A 13,696-nucleotide genomic window follows, 5' to 3' on the forward strand; every position below is an offset into this window, starting at 1 on the left:
GGTGCCGGCCTACCTTGTGAATTTTTGGACTTGTTAGCCTTCGTACTAGTATGTGCCAATCCTTAAAATAAGCATATGTATGTTTAAAAGTATACATGCTATATAAAATATATGTTCTATAAAATAAGCATATACGTGTTTATAAATATAATTAATCGTAAATATAATAAATTGTACTTAATTAATCTCATTATTTTTATTGTTCTGCTTGTACCTTAGCTATGGCACAAGGGATTTGTTCATTCATAGCTGACTGAGCCAATAACCTCAGTGTTATCTGCAGATCATTTGAGGTACTTTTTTAGATTTGGAAGCATTTTCTTGTATTCTACTGCTTGCTTTGAACACATGGCCTTTGAATAGCCAAGGAAAGCACATTTTGTCTCATCATTCAGGAATACTTTGGAACATGCATGTCGCGGTGTAGACAGGATGGGATACAGGCCAGATGGTTCCAACTGAGAGCCTAGCTCCACGAGAAAAACACCTTGCGGGTTCATCCTGGAAATTCCCATTCCCGACCGTTTTTGATGACATGGTAGCCCTGATCCAGGAAATATATAAGCAGTTGGTTCTGTTCCTCAGGAGAACCCTGATTCATACAGTTTTATTTATCAACTTCCCCTCTTTGCCCATCTTTTAAATAGCTGGGCTTCCTAAAGCTTTTCTATCTTCAGCTCTCTGCCCATCTCACTTTACATAAGTGAATTGACATAGCTTCAATCTTCTCCAAGCACAGATGTCCAGCCCATAACTCTATTTTGAGTTCAAAATTTCGAATTCCAATTTCCAACCACTAAGCTGGCAGCACCAGGTAGGTGTCCCACAGGGACTTTGAAGTCTAGTCATTGTATGGGTTCAAGTGCAGACTCATCTTTACTCTCTTTAGCTCATACTTACTCATGGAAACTCAATGTCTGTTAATAAAGTCAGTGGTCACCTGAGCCAGAAATCTGAATAAACCTTCAGTTTCTTTGAACACCTGACCTTTTCCACGTTCTCTAATCCACTCCCTCCCTATCTTCTCTCCCCTGACACCTCCCTTACTGAGTCCTCATGCAGATATGCCTAAAATCTACTCCCTTTCCTTAATGTTCACCCTAGGGTTTGTTTCAGGCGCTCATTACATAAGAATTTAATTAAATATGATCTGATCCTCTCTTCCCATCATAACTTGTGGTTTTACCCCTTGCCTCCCACTATTCTTACAAAATTGGAATTATTTATAATTTCCTGAATGTACTTAGTTTTATGTCATTCTCACTTACACAGCAGTTCTCCCTTGCCCGGGTTGCAGTTACCCAGAGTCAACAGCAGTCGGGAAGCTGATGACCCTCCTGACAAACATCAGGAGGTCAGTAGTAGCCTCCTGCTGGGTCACAATGACAATGCCATTCTCCTCATTTCATCGCATCACATAGGCATTTTTTTATCATTTCATATCTTATTGTACTGAATATAATACAAGAAGATATTTTGTAAAAGAGACCACATACACAAAGCTTTTAGTATGTTATTATATTTACTCTATTTTATTATTAGTTATTATAGTGAATACTTACTGTGCCTCATTTTTAAGTTAAACTTTATGATAGGTGTGTATGTACAAGAGAAAACACAGTATATTGAGGGTTCAGTACTATCGGGGTTTCAGACTTCCACAGGGGATCTTGGAACATATCCCCCGTTGATGAGCAAAGACTACTGTAATCTTCATTGTTCCTAGAATTCCTTTCATCTCTATTTAGGAGATGCCTCTCCGTGCTCTCAGATGTTGCTTAAACAACACTACTTTCATGAAGCCCTGATAGATCCATCTTTCCAGTTGTTGAACTGATTACTCTGTATTTAATGCTATTTTAATGTATTTAATGCTGTTTTAAGGCTTTCTGTCTACACTGAATGCTACTATAATTTCTTGTTATTTAAAAAGGTGTTTGTCTGTATCTCTGTTGTCCTGAAAGACCTTTAAAGATGGGAATTGAGTTCATTATCACATCCCCATGTTTAGCAGAAAACATATCCATAGTAGGGAACAGTGAGAATTTGATAGAAGAGGAAAACAATTAAAACATGATATGAAAACTTTAATCCAGCAATAAGTAAATATAATTTAAAACTATTTTCATGTATTGTATTGATTGCATTCCTATGTTCCAATGTAATAATATAAGTGAAACAAACTCCTTAAAAATATGGAAAACTTAAAATAACTTCCTGAATTTTGAGACTAGAAAAAGGGAAATCAAAATTATAGTTATTTATAAAATAATCAGAATGAAAAAAATGAAGATATAGTCCAGTGTACCCTATATGAACGAATAACAAATATGTGTTTGTATGTAAGTGTGCATGTATGTATGTGTGTGCATAAGCAGTAGGCACAAATCTAAAACCACAGTCACAGATTCAGTTGTACAAGGAAAACAAGTCTAACATTTCCATGTATCTCTATTTTGTGTTTCTATTTCGTTACTATGTAATTTTTTGTAATCAAGCCAATTCAGAGTGTTTTCAATAAATTCAAAGTTTCTACAACCAATCCTCGTTCACCCTGGAGTTGCATATAAGTGTTGGAAGGATTGTATTACCATCATCCTTAGTGGTGCTATCATTGTCATAATAGCTGAATGATACATGCCTTTTTTAAAGTGCCTTGCTTACGTTAACTCATTTAATCCTCACAAATGCTTGAAACAGAAGTCCTATTCTTGCCACAGAGATGAGCAAACAGAAGCAGAGAGAAGTTAAGCCATTTCCTAAAGTTCAAACAGCTAATAAATTGTGGAGCAGGGATTAAAAGCCTGGCAATTTTGCCTCAGTCAGCAGTCTTCATCCGTCTTTGATATTGAGTTATTCTGTGGCAGGCGGGGGGCTCTCTTGTCCTCAGCTGTCCTCATGGTGACCCCTGTATCCGGGTTCATTTGATCTTGGCTGTGTATTCCTCATGCCAAGAGAGGACTCTAACTTCATCTTTAGTTCCGATGTTAGAAACTTAATTATCTGTACTCAAACTGTACCTCTAGATTTAGTCTGGTCCCCTGCATATATCCCCTGTGCTTATAGAATTTGGTAATCATTCAGGCATTTGGGCAAAGTTTACATTTAGGTTGTGTGATTCATGTTCTCTGCAGATTCCTTGTTTTTGGGGATCTCACAAGGTTTCATTGTTTGCATTAACATCCAACTCTATCTTCTGACACTCAATAAGTCTCCAGCATTCTGCCACTGGAGCTATGCGTGGATTCAGCAGTGCTTTCCATTCAAACACCAGCAAACATACAATGTCTCCCTGTGCTAGCCGTCTTTCAGGGATCCATTTCTCTGGTATCTGGCTGTCCCACCCCTCCTGAAGCCTTCCCTGCCCGTATGCCCATACGGAGTCTAGATGTCTGCCTGGGTGAGATATGGGCAGAGTTCATACTTGGATTGGGGTTCTCTTCTTTCTTTTTTTCCACTTACTTCCAGAATCTTCCCCTTAAATTTCCAGCTTCTCTATCAACGCTGCATTCTCTTTGCCAACTTTAACCAAACGAGTAAGGCAACCCTTTCCTGCTGTCAAAGCCATAGGTTTTAGGGAGCACGCTTGATCAAGACAGCTAGAAATTCACCACCCTCACCATTTCCGTAGCAGCTTTTCAAGAGTGCACGTCTGCAGCTTCTGTCTGGTTTTAGACACTTTTCAGCTGTTTAGCTGTTTTTCTAGCACTGACCTCTCTTTGCCTCCTCAAGCCACGACAGTTAGGCTGTGTGTTCTACCCCATAACCCTGGGAACTGGGAGGTTTGCTTGGGCCAAGCAACTGTACTCTTCCTCCTTTAGTAGCATAACTTCTGTGGTCCTTTCCAGGGCCTTTAAGTAGTAGTTAAAATTTTGTCCCAATTTTGTCATTGCTATCTGGGAGAAGGTTTGCGTGATGACTTCACTCTGCTGCCACGACAGGAAGTCGCTTGAACTTATTTTGTATTAATAAAAACTGCCAACACAAGTAATAGGTATGAGTCCTTACGCTTTTGAAGCGAGGAGGTACGAAAAGCTCTTACTTTATCTTCAGGTTGTTTCCCTTCCAGGAGGCCAGGTGCCCATGAGATGAAACCCGCCTATGTCTTTACAATCCAAGTAGTTATGCCTTAAAGTTAGATGGACATAGTTGCCCATTTGCCAGGATAGTCTACATTCATGCCCCTTGACTGGTGTAATTGTCAATCAAATTCTCTTTAAATACCCTATTTCCAAGTACGGTTGCATTCCCAGGTACTGAGCATTAGGACTCCAACATATGAATCTGGGGGTTGCACAGTTCAGCCCATAGCTGTCATGGATAACCGTGTGGTGAGAATCGTAACAGATACTATCAGAGTGGTACCATTGGTACAATACACCAGAGTCAATGAAAAATAGCATTTGATTTAATTCCCAGTGATCGAGTGCCTAATACATGCCAGGTGTTATTCGCTAGGCATCTTAACACTGAGCTTCCTCGGCATTTGTCAAATTGATACAAATGGTGATGCGTGCCCGGTGTAACTGACCCTGTAATTCACACCACCCTCTTCATCACCAGCTAACCCAACTTCCACTTGCTCTATGCCAGCGGTCATCCAAAGTGTGGAACCACTTGGAGAGCTTGTTCAAAATTCAGAGGCTACCCCACACCACATAACTGAAACCTTGTGCTGTGCGGGGCTCAAGAATTTTCATTTTTGAAGCCCTGCCAAAAGATCCTTCAGACACGCTGCAGTGTGAGTAATTGAACCGCCACAATGCTGACGATGCCTCTTGCACTGCACAGACACGAAATGACTTCAGCAAAGTGGGTGAGTCACTGAGACTGCTCTTCAGAGGCTCAATGGAGGGCTCTGTAGGCACTTGTTATATAAGACCAGTGTGATGTGGAGTTCAAGGTACACAGACGTGTACCACTGAGTTAACTCACGAAGGAGAGAGCTGGCATTAGACCCTGAAGGAAGAAGCACTGCTCTTCTAACCAGTTGCCTGCAATTCAAATAAACTTTTTACCTTACAAGGACAAATTTACATGTTAAAAATAATCTGCATAAGTATTTTTCGAATGAGATTTTCTTAAAATTCAATTTGGAACTTAGAGAATGATACAGTTTGTTTTCACTTCCACATCTTGACTTTGAATAAACATTTTTCAGCCTACCTAAATAACTGTGCCACTAGGGAAATCAGATGACTGTCCTGTAACAAGATAACGAAAATGCAATAATAACCCCAATTTCATGGCTGACTTTTAAAATGTTAGCATTTTTCCTTAAGTGAAATTGACCTTGTCTAAAGCATGTCACAATACTCTCTGCTACGATGAAATATTACTGCAAGATTATTAACGTTTATGTGGAAAGGTAAATGTTTTAAGGCCACTGATTATATGTTGAACGCATGCAAGTGTGGTTTGATGTACATTACAAAGATTCAATAATTATTACTGGATTAGGTCAATAAATATGGAAAGATGGAAAAGGACTACAGAATGAGAGCACTTTACGTTTTAAACAATTGATTGCATGCCCTCTTTGGCTAATTCATCCATGACAACCAAATCTGGCCCAGAGTTCCACATGCACGGCCCCCATTGACATCCATAGAATTTGTGCATGAGTTACTGAGGTTAGAATTAAGCCCTAAGGAAATAAGTAAAGATTTTTGGTGAGATATACTTGTGTGATTAAATAAAATCATTTTTATGGGCTTTGTTTTCTTGTTTTCAGACTGTTTCTTATGAAGACAAATAGCCCAAGCACATGGAGGTTAATATTGCTTTTAAGCTATTTGTCTCCATTTGGGAACTAAATGCAAAGAAAAATGGATGTTTTACCTCTCAGAAGCTTTCTTCAGTTAAATGTTTCCACTAAATCCGGAGTCTAGCAAACTTTTCCAATTTGTAGGAAAAGGCATTAATCACCTCCAAGTATTCTGGAAAACCTATCTAGTAAGAAGAGTATTAACTATGCAGTTTTTGTCCCCTTCTTGTACTGCATTGGCCATAGTGAAATTGCTTCTTTTTGTAAAAACAAGGAATATGTAGTCTGATTTGAAAAAAATATATATATAACAAACACACCTTTAAAAAAAGTACAAGTTAAAGATGTAAGCCTTGAAATACAGCCTTTTTTGAAATTTTAGTAAGAGTTAATTTTTAAAAAATATAAATATTGAGTTAATGTAGCTGTTTTCAACTTATTTTTAATGAATGCACTAAAGAGCTTAGTTTGTAAATAAAGGGTTGAGTAGAACTAAAGGGCATGGAGTAGGCTTTGCCATCCTAGTTTATCCTTAAAATTTTCTCAATTTTGTAAGTGAGGAAACAGAAACGTAATGAGGCTAAGAAATTCATCAGTTAGACCCCGGATTCAAATCCCAATGATTTTCTATATTCAATATACGAGGACACTTTAAAATTAAATATATAAAACGACTCAGAGGAACAATTCTCAAAATGCAATTCAAGGCAGATTTGGATTTCAAAATGAATCTTGGGGAAACAAATGTAAATAAATGTGAATATTTGTCAAACTCTGTAGGGGCTGTGAATTTATCTTCTCTGAAGAGTTACAAAGAAAAATTAGAAATGATTAGATGCTAATATAAAATGATAAAAGTAATAAATAGCTCAAATGAAGATACAGACAAATTTTTAAAAATTTGATGTGGTGTCAAGGTTTACATTTTACTATATTCTGTATATCATTAAAGAGTTCATAAAAATTGGTCGCAAAGTTCTAGGATTCAAAGTCATTGAGTGATGGATAGTTAATAACAGAAAATATTAAACACAATTAGTAAAATAAATATTCTTAATAATAAAAGTATATTTTAAAATCTGGGTGGGCATTTCTAATTGATAAAATAAATACATTTTAAAATTAAAAAAACATATAGTCAAAGTTGAGGTCAAATGATGTACTTCTTTTCACTGACATTATTATTGTTATCAGTTACAAGTTCATTCAACATTATTTTATCATTGGCTATTTAATTCATTTGTTTAGAAACCAATTCCAGTGATAAAATGGACTTATGTAGATATTTATTCCTCTTATATAAAAAAAGTCCTGAGGTACTCAGTCAAGGAAAGGTGGAGCAACTTCATCCTTTTTTAGGGATCTAGATTCTTCTATTTATTTTGTTTTGTTATCCTAATACTTAAATTCTATCCTGAAAGTTAACTCATTGTCTAAAATGGCTGCTGGTGCTCTTGCTATCACCTCCACGTTCCAGGCATCAGGAAATATGGTTGTGGGAAGGACAAGAGGGCAATCTGCCAGCTGGATCATCTTCCTTTAAGGAGCTTCCCTAGAAAACTTGAATAAAACTCATTGGCCAGGACTTAACTTCCCATCTAGCACTAGCTACATGTAGCTGGCATAGAAGGCTCAGAGAGATTTTCTTCAAGGTAGATTTATGACACACCAGCTAATTTCTAAATTATGTTTCTTAAAATAGGGGAGAATGGATAGTCAGTGGCAACTATCAATCAGCCACACAGTTGTCTTACAAGTATTACTGAGCATCCCTTAGGTGCCAGGCAATATGCCAAGTCCTAAGGTTCATTAATTAAAAACATGGTCCTTAGCCTCAAATAATCCTGAGACTAGTCAGGAGGGAGATACTTAAACATGCATGGTTTATAGAGACAATACAAAAAATTTGTATCAATAGTATTAAAATATTTATATATTTTGGCCTATTCTCTTCTAGGAATGAATCATAAGGAAGTAACTCAAAAGGGAAAATTCATTAGCAAGTTTATTGCCACATTGTTTATGATAACAAAATATTGCCTCTAGCTTAAACAGGCAAACGCCAAGTAAATTTTGGCAAAGTTGCTTAACCACTGTACAAACTCTAAAAATATTTAACACCTTTATAGTGTATCTACAGATTAGAAAATATTTCCATGAATATATGGCGGATATAAGATAATATATGATCGTTTTTTATGTCGTTAACTGAAAAGGCAAAATATAAGTTGTTTCTATGTTTTTTAATGTAACCATTCAAAACTTGTATATATATATATATATATATATATATATATATATATATATGAGCAAGGACTGGAAACCATCAAGAAAAGGGAAAATGGTAACATTTATTGTGGTGGAAGTGCTTTGAGTGAGTTATTTTATTTAGACTTCTGTTACTATTGTTCTGATACTGTTTTATTTTGTTGTAACTCAGCAAAACTATTTTAGATATAGAAGCTGACTGAAAGTAAAGGAATGCCACTCTTAGACTGTCCTTCAGTTGTCCTGTCTTCCTTCTTTTTCCTTCTTTATTTCTATACTTTGTTAAGCATGTGATGTGCATTATTTCATCTCTTTATTACAGAGATTTATAAACAGAGAGTCCTCCTGTTTGAGCTTCCAATTTTTTTTTCCTTTCTGATGGTCCAGGTACCTTACTAATAATCTTAGATATATTAACTAATCCTAAATATCTAGATCCTACTTTCCTAGTGGAGACTCAGACCACCCTGTTTACTGGGTAGGCCCTTTTTTATCCTTCAAGACCAAAGTGCCTTTGGCTTTAAACGATCCACTTCTCTCCCTTTGTCTCCAAGCAGAAGGCCTTTCTCCTACTTGAACATAGTTCTATATTTTCCTTTTATTGCTCCTACCATAACATATTTGAACTGTTTATTACCGTGTCTCACCATCCTGGGAGCTCACTGAGAGCAGAAACCATCTTTTCCCTCCTGCACCGCAGCACCTAGCATGTGTCTAGCATATGTTAGGAATTCAATAAATGTTTATGAAGCTCTCTATGAATTTCCTTTGAGCCAAGGTGACCATCAAAATTTTCTAGTCACTGCAGACTAGAAATATAGCTGATTATAATTTGGTATATTATGAAAACAGCCAAGTACCTAAGATGTGTAAACAGTCTTCCCCTTAAATGTGTATCTCTTATCTCTGACCATATTTAATCAGTAGTGAGTTTGTCATCAACAGTAGCTGAAGACATGACTACTTTTAAAATATATTTAATTAATAAAAGTAAATAATACCTATATTGTTTATTAGCTATAATATTACTAAGTATATTTAGACCTCCATGTTTATGAATTAGAATTTTGAGTGAGAGAGACAGAAAAAGATCTTATGACGCTTTTTTAGGTAATTAATTGCACATGATTGCTTATAGCATATTGAACATATTTTGTAGAATATTTAAGTGTATTTCTATCCGCAACATAGCTAACTCCTTAAATTGTATCATAGTAAAGGTTATATATTAAATAATGATTTAGACACTATACCCATTGAGTCACTTATTCTGAATATTTGGTAAACATGTGCCCAAGGAATGTTTGGTGTAAGAGAATGAAAAATAAAACCTTCATAATGTTAGTCAATAACTATTTTTCTGCCTATACACTTAGGTCCTCCTTTCTTAATTTATATATTTATCAGCCTCTGGAGAAAAAGATAAGTTTATTGCTCACTATACAAACTACTGTCCTTGAATAGCCTTTGGTACTTATACCAACATATCAATGAATTTTCTTCCTCTAAGTTGGCAAGTGCCTCCTCACTAATTGGCCCCTCAAGATACCCAGAGTTGGTGCAGTAAGAGAACAAGAGAAAAGTCCTGCTGCTCCCAGGAAATTAGCTTTACAGACCACACCAACCAGAAAGTTAGTAGCAAGGAGGCCTGATCCTTGACATCAATTTTATGCCATAATTTCAGCTAAGAAATTGCCTTTTTCAGAAAAGTTTTCCATCTGTGCTGAGGAAGAACAACGAAGAATTATGATAAATTTTTCATGATGCCTCTATATTGTTAAAGATACCCAGCCTGGCCTGTTTAACCAAGGCAGGAAGCAATCTCCTAAGATGGCTTTATTTGTTGTATACATTTCCTTGGACCATCGGGATTGATTTACATAGCTGTCAAAGTTCTGATCCTATTCAATATTCATGTCTAAGAATTTTGAAGGAATAAACATATTCAGAGAAAACTTTGTTTCCATATGGACCCACGTATTCTCTCCTTAATAGGTTAGAACACCCCAATATGAGTGTCAGGCTAAAAACAGCTTGAAGTGCATTTTTATGTTGAGAATAGAAACACATTAAAGGGAGGTAGGCCCCATTCAGATGTTCCTGCAGAAAGGAAGTTTCTGCCACACAGCAGAAAGACCATTGTATTTACCCTGTTCCAAATCATTTCCAAGTTATTGCAAGGGTTATTTCTGTCTTCAGAGTTTTTTTTTTTTAGCAGTAGGCATGTTTATTACTTTTTTAAACTGTCACTTTTCAGGGGCATTTTTATTATGAATTATGAAATTATTTCACAGTGAATTGTACTTACAGCCTGCGAGTAGCTGCAAACACTGTCATTCCCAGATTCGGTGTGTCTCTTGCTAGAACCTTGTAAGCCTTTATTCTTTATATTTGCAATGAGAAAGGGGGGGCGGATTTTGGCAAACTTACATCATGTCATCATTTGGGGTTGGGTCTACGTTATTAGCAGGTGCACCTCTTTATCTGTTTTCTCCAAGAACTGAGAGTTAGACTTGAGTCTGACCAAGGACAATTTCCTTCAATTGTAAATCTTTTTTAGAAGGAAGATATTAAATCAACTTTCAGGACTATTTATTACCTATCTGAAAGGAATAGTTCCAAAGAGACACAGACACATCAAATGGTTAGGCGCATATCTGCCAATGTTCTCAATATGGGGCACAGCCCTTGACATCATTTAAGTGCATCACTTCCCATCACTTACGTGTTTTTCCCTCTTGAATCATTTCCCAGTGTTCTCTCCTCTGAAGAATCCTCCCTCACACCTGCCTGCCAGTCCCTTGGGGTGCTGGATTCCTACCTTCAGACACTTGTTACCATGCAGGGAACACAGGTCTCAAATCAGTCTTCTTGAATCTCCTCTGCAACCCCTGACCTGATACTCTCTTAGTTTTGCAAGATTAATAATATAATTTTTAAGAGGCTTAAATTTCCAGAACTCCCCTATTTTCTTTTGTAAGATAACATCTCAGTTATTTTCTTCAATCATAACATTACATAATAAGTAGAAAACAATTGGCATTGTTCTCATGTTATGGTTGAAAAGGTGAGGTGTGTATATGTGGGTGAAGGTCCAATTTTGGCTTTTCAAAAGACAATCAATGGTAGATTTCAGGAAAGGATTCAGGGATGTCTCCAGGGGGACCTATCTGTATCTCAAACTTCCTCTTTCTTTAATAAGCATCCTATTGGCATTCATTTAAACCCCATGTGAATCTGGACCTCCCTTCCAAGACCTCCTCAGTATCTTCATGCCCTACACCTCTCCTATATGGCCTGCTATAATCATGGCCATTTTCTGATGGGAACAAAACCCCAGTCACCAAATCCACAAACTCCATGAACCTGTTCTGTTCTCTCCTCTCAGTCCTTTCTTCCAAAAGGAAATGAGTGGCACCACCTTGTTTTGTAAACGTCCCTCCTTCTTACCTTATTGGGAACCACATTCGGGCCCCAGAGCTTCCGTGCTTCTCCTCCCTAATGTTTTGATGCCTCCTCATCCACCTTCAAACATTCGCAATTCAGTTCTTAATCTAAAATAGTGCATAAGCATCTCACTGAACTACCTCAGCAATACTGGGAGTTAAGCAATGCAGATTTTATATGTAATGAAAGTGAGATTCACAGTGATTTGCCAAAGATTGAACCCTTATTAAACAACAGTGGAGAGAACTCACATCTTCTACCCCTTCCGCATTACTACGTACAAATCAGTTTTGCGTGGTCGGGATACTGTGCGTCATGCTCTGTGATAAACTGCATTTCCTGTAAGGTGAAGGAGAAGTAGGAAGTCATGGCGGAAGGCAGCTGCACAGTTGCGACCAAATCCGTGGCACACCAGTGTTCGGCTGCCTGGACTCTCTGCCGAAGATGCGGGAGCACACAGACTGGTGTGTCCAACTGTATTTCACCTCCATTGCAAGTAATGAGAACCTTCTCAGGAACACTTAAGAGATGGAAACGCTATTTGCTTTCAGGAGCAAATCAGAATTAAACAGGTCTTTGGCTTCCCTGAGTCCTGGTGACTGCCTTACATCTGACTTTTCCGCACACGGGGCTTCCTGGGAATCACTGAACTGAGCATTGTCTGGAGATGCACTTGCTGCCACTCCTCGGGGTGTCCTTGTTGATTGGCGCCCCCTCTCCGAATCGCGCTCCTCTCATTGTTCTCTGTCTGCGCTGCATTTCCTTCCTCTCCTCTGCATCATGAAGGGTGGATTTCTCAGCCCTCCTCAGTTTTGCTGCTGGAGTCTCTCTCGTCTCTTGCTTTGCAAGCTCGGTCACAGGCTTGACTCTGGTCTTTGAAGCCCAGCTTGTTTTCAGCGGGGCTACAACTTGTTCTCAACACAGTCGTTAGCTGTTCTCTGTATTCTCTGTTCCGTTAATTCTCGTTCAGTAATACCTCCAACCCTTAAGGCAACCTTAGGTGTGAAAATGAAAAATTGCTGAATAAAATGGTTAGAGATGTTCTATAGAAGTAGAATCACTTGTTCACAAAGCAGTGCCGTGGACATTTAGAGCCATGTGGTCCAGAGAGCTCATGTTTAGATAAGCCAGGATCCAGAGAAGCATTTACCCCAGGCTCCCCGTGGCCGTGGCACAGTGGGGCTCAACACGGGGCACCCACATATCCACCTGCCACTTTTGTTCTGCCTTCAGGGCTGCGGGCGTCAAAGGGTGTTATTCACCAGCTGAATGACTTAATAAATGGGTGGCATCAATGCCAAGGAACACTCAGAGCTTATAGCAAGTAAATAGTAGAAAATAGCCTCTCACTAAAAATCAAGGCATGTGGATAATTGGAATATGAATCAAAGTAGAGTAATTCTATATCTGTATTTTGAGCATTGGGATTCCAGTGGCTTTAAGAGCATCAACTACTGTACCACACCGAGCACCAGGGTGGGACTAGAGGCACGTGGCCTCACAGTGCTTTAATAACCTTGATTGCCATGGAATGTTTGGTTTCGGCTGTTCTAAGCAAGACCCTCCTCAGTGGCCACTTACACTGACAGTGGTCCTGTTGTAATGCTAATGGCAGATGAACACAGGGGATATTTTCTAAAGGCTAAGGGGATGTCACATTGGACTCAGCAAGGAAGTCATTTCTGTTTTCATATATGCTCTTGATCAACTCATCAAAACAGAGGAAAGTCCATGTAGAACAAATTTCTGATCTTTGTGAAAACAGAGGCGGTCACCTTCTGGCCGGTTGAGTTGAACCCTAACCTTAGCAACTACAGTATGAATGCAGTCAGGGAAAAAAAATGCAGAGAAAACTTGCCTTTCTCAGTCATGGATGACAAAGGATTCCAGGCAGTTTATTCAGCTCTGTCCAAATGATCACTGCACTGTCAGCTCACTCACGCCCTCCATGGAGACCTGAGGTTCCGGGCCTCCATTCATTCTCTCCTCTCATCTGTGCCTTTGGAAAGTGGAGAGCTCATCTGTTTGGCTTTTACTTTTCTTTTTTTTTTTAAGGTTAACTCTTCGAAAGCCTAGCATGAATTAAAGGAACAAGGAATTTTTACTAATTTGACCCAGATTAGGTGGTTTATATAGTTTTTGTTTTGCTAAATAATACTTATTTCTGGCAGGTAATTGCCATTTTGAAAATAATGTATTTTAGCATTTGTGATT

The 13,696-nt window shown here is 38.1% G+C and overlaps 1 protein-coding gene across 8 annotated transcripts in view; it reads left to right on the forward strand.

Annotated features, from left to right (window-relative positions):
- TENM3 (teneurin transmembrane protein 3) overlaps positions 1 to 13,696 on the forward strand; it is a 1,816,466-nt gene that overhangs the window by 614,537 nt on the left and 1,188,233 nt on the right. The window lies entirely within an intron of this gene.

Source organism: Manis pentadactyla, chromosome 7, assembly GCF_030020395.1.
Source record: "Manis pentadactyla isolate mManPen7 chromosome 7, mManPen7.hap1, whole genome shotgun sequence".
NCBI classification, from domain to species: domain Eukaryota; kingdom Metazoa; phylum Chordata; class Mammalia; order Pholidota; family Manidae; genus Manis; species Manis pentadactyla.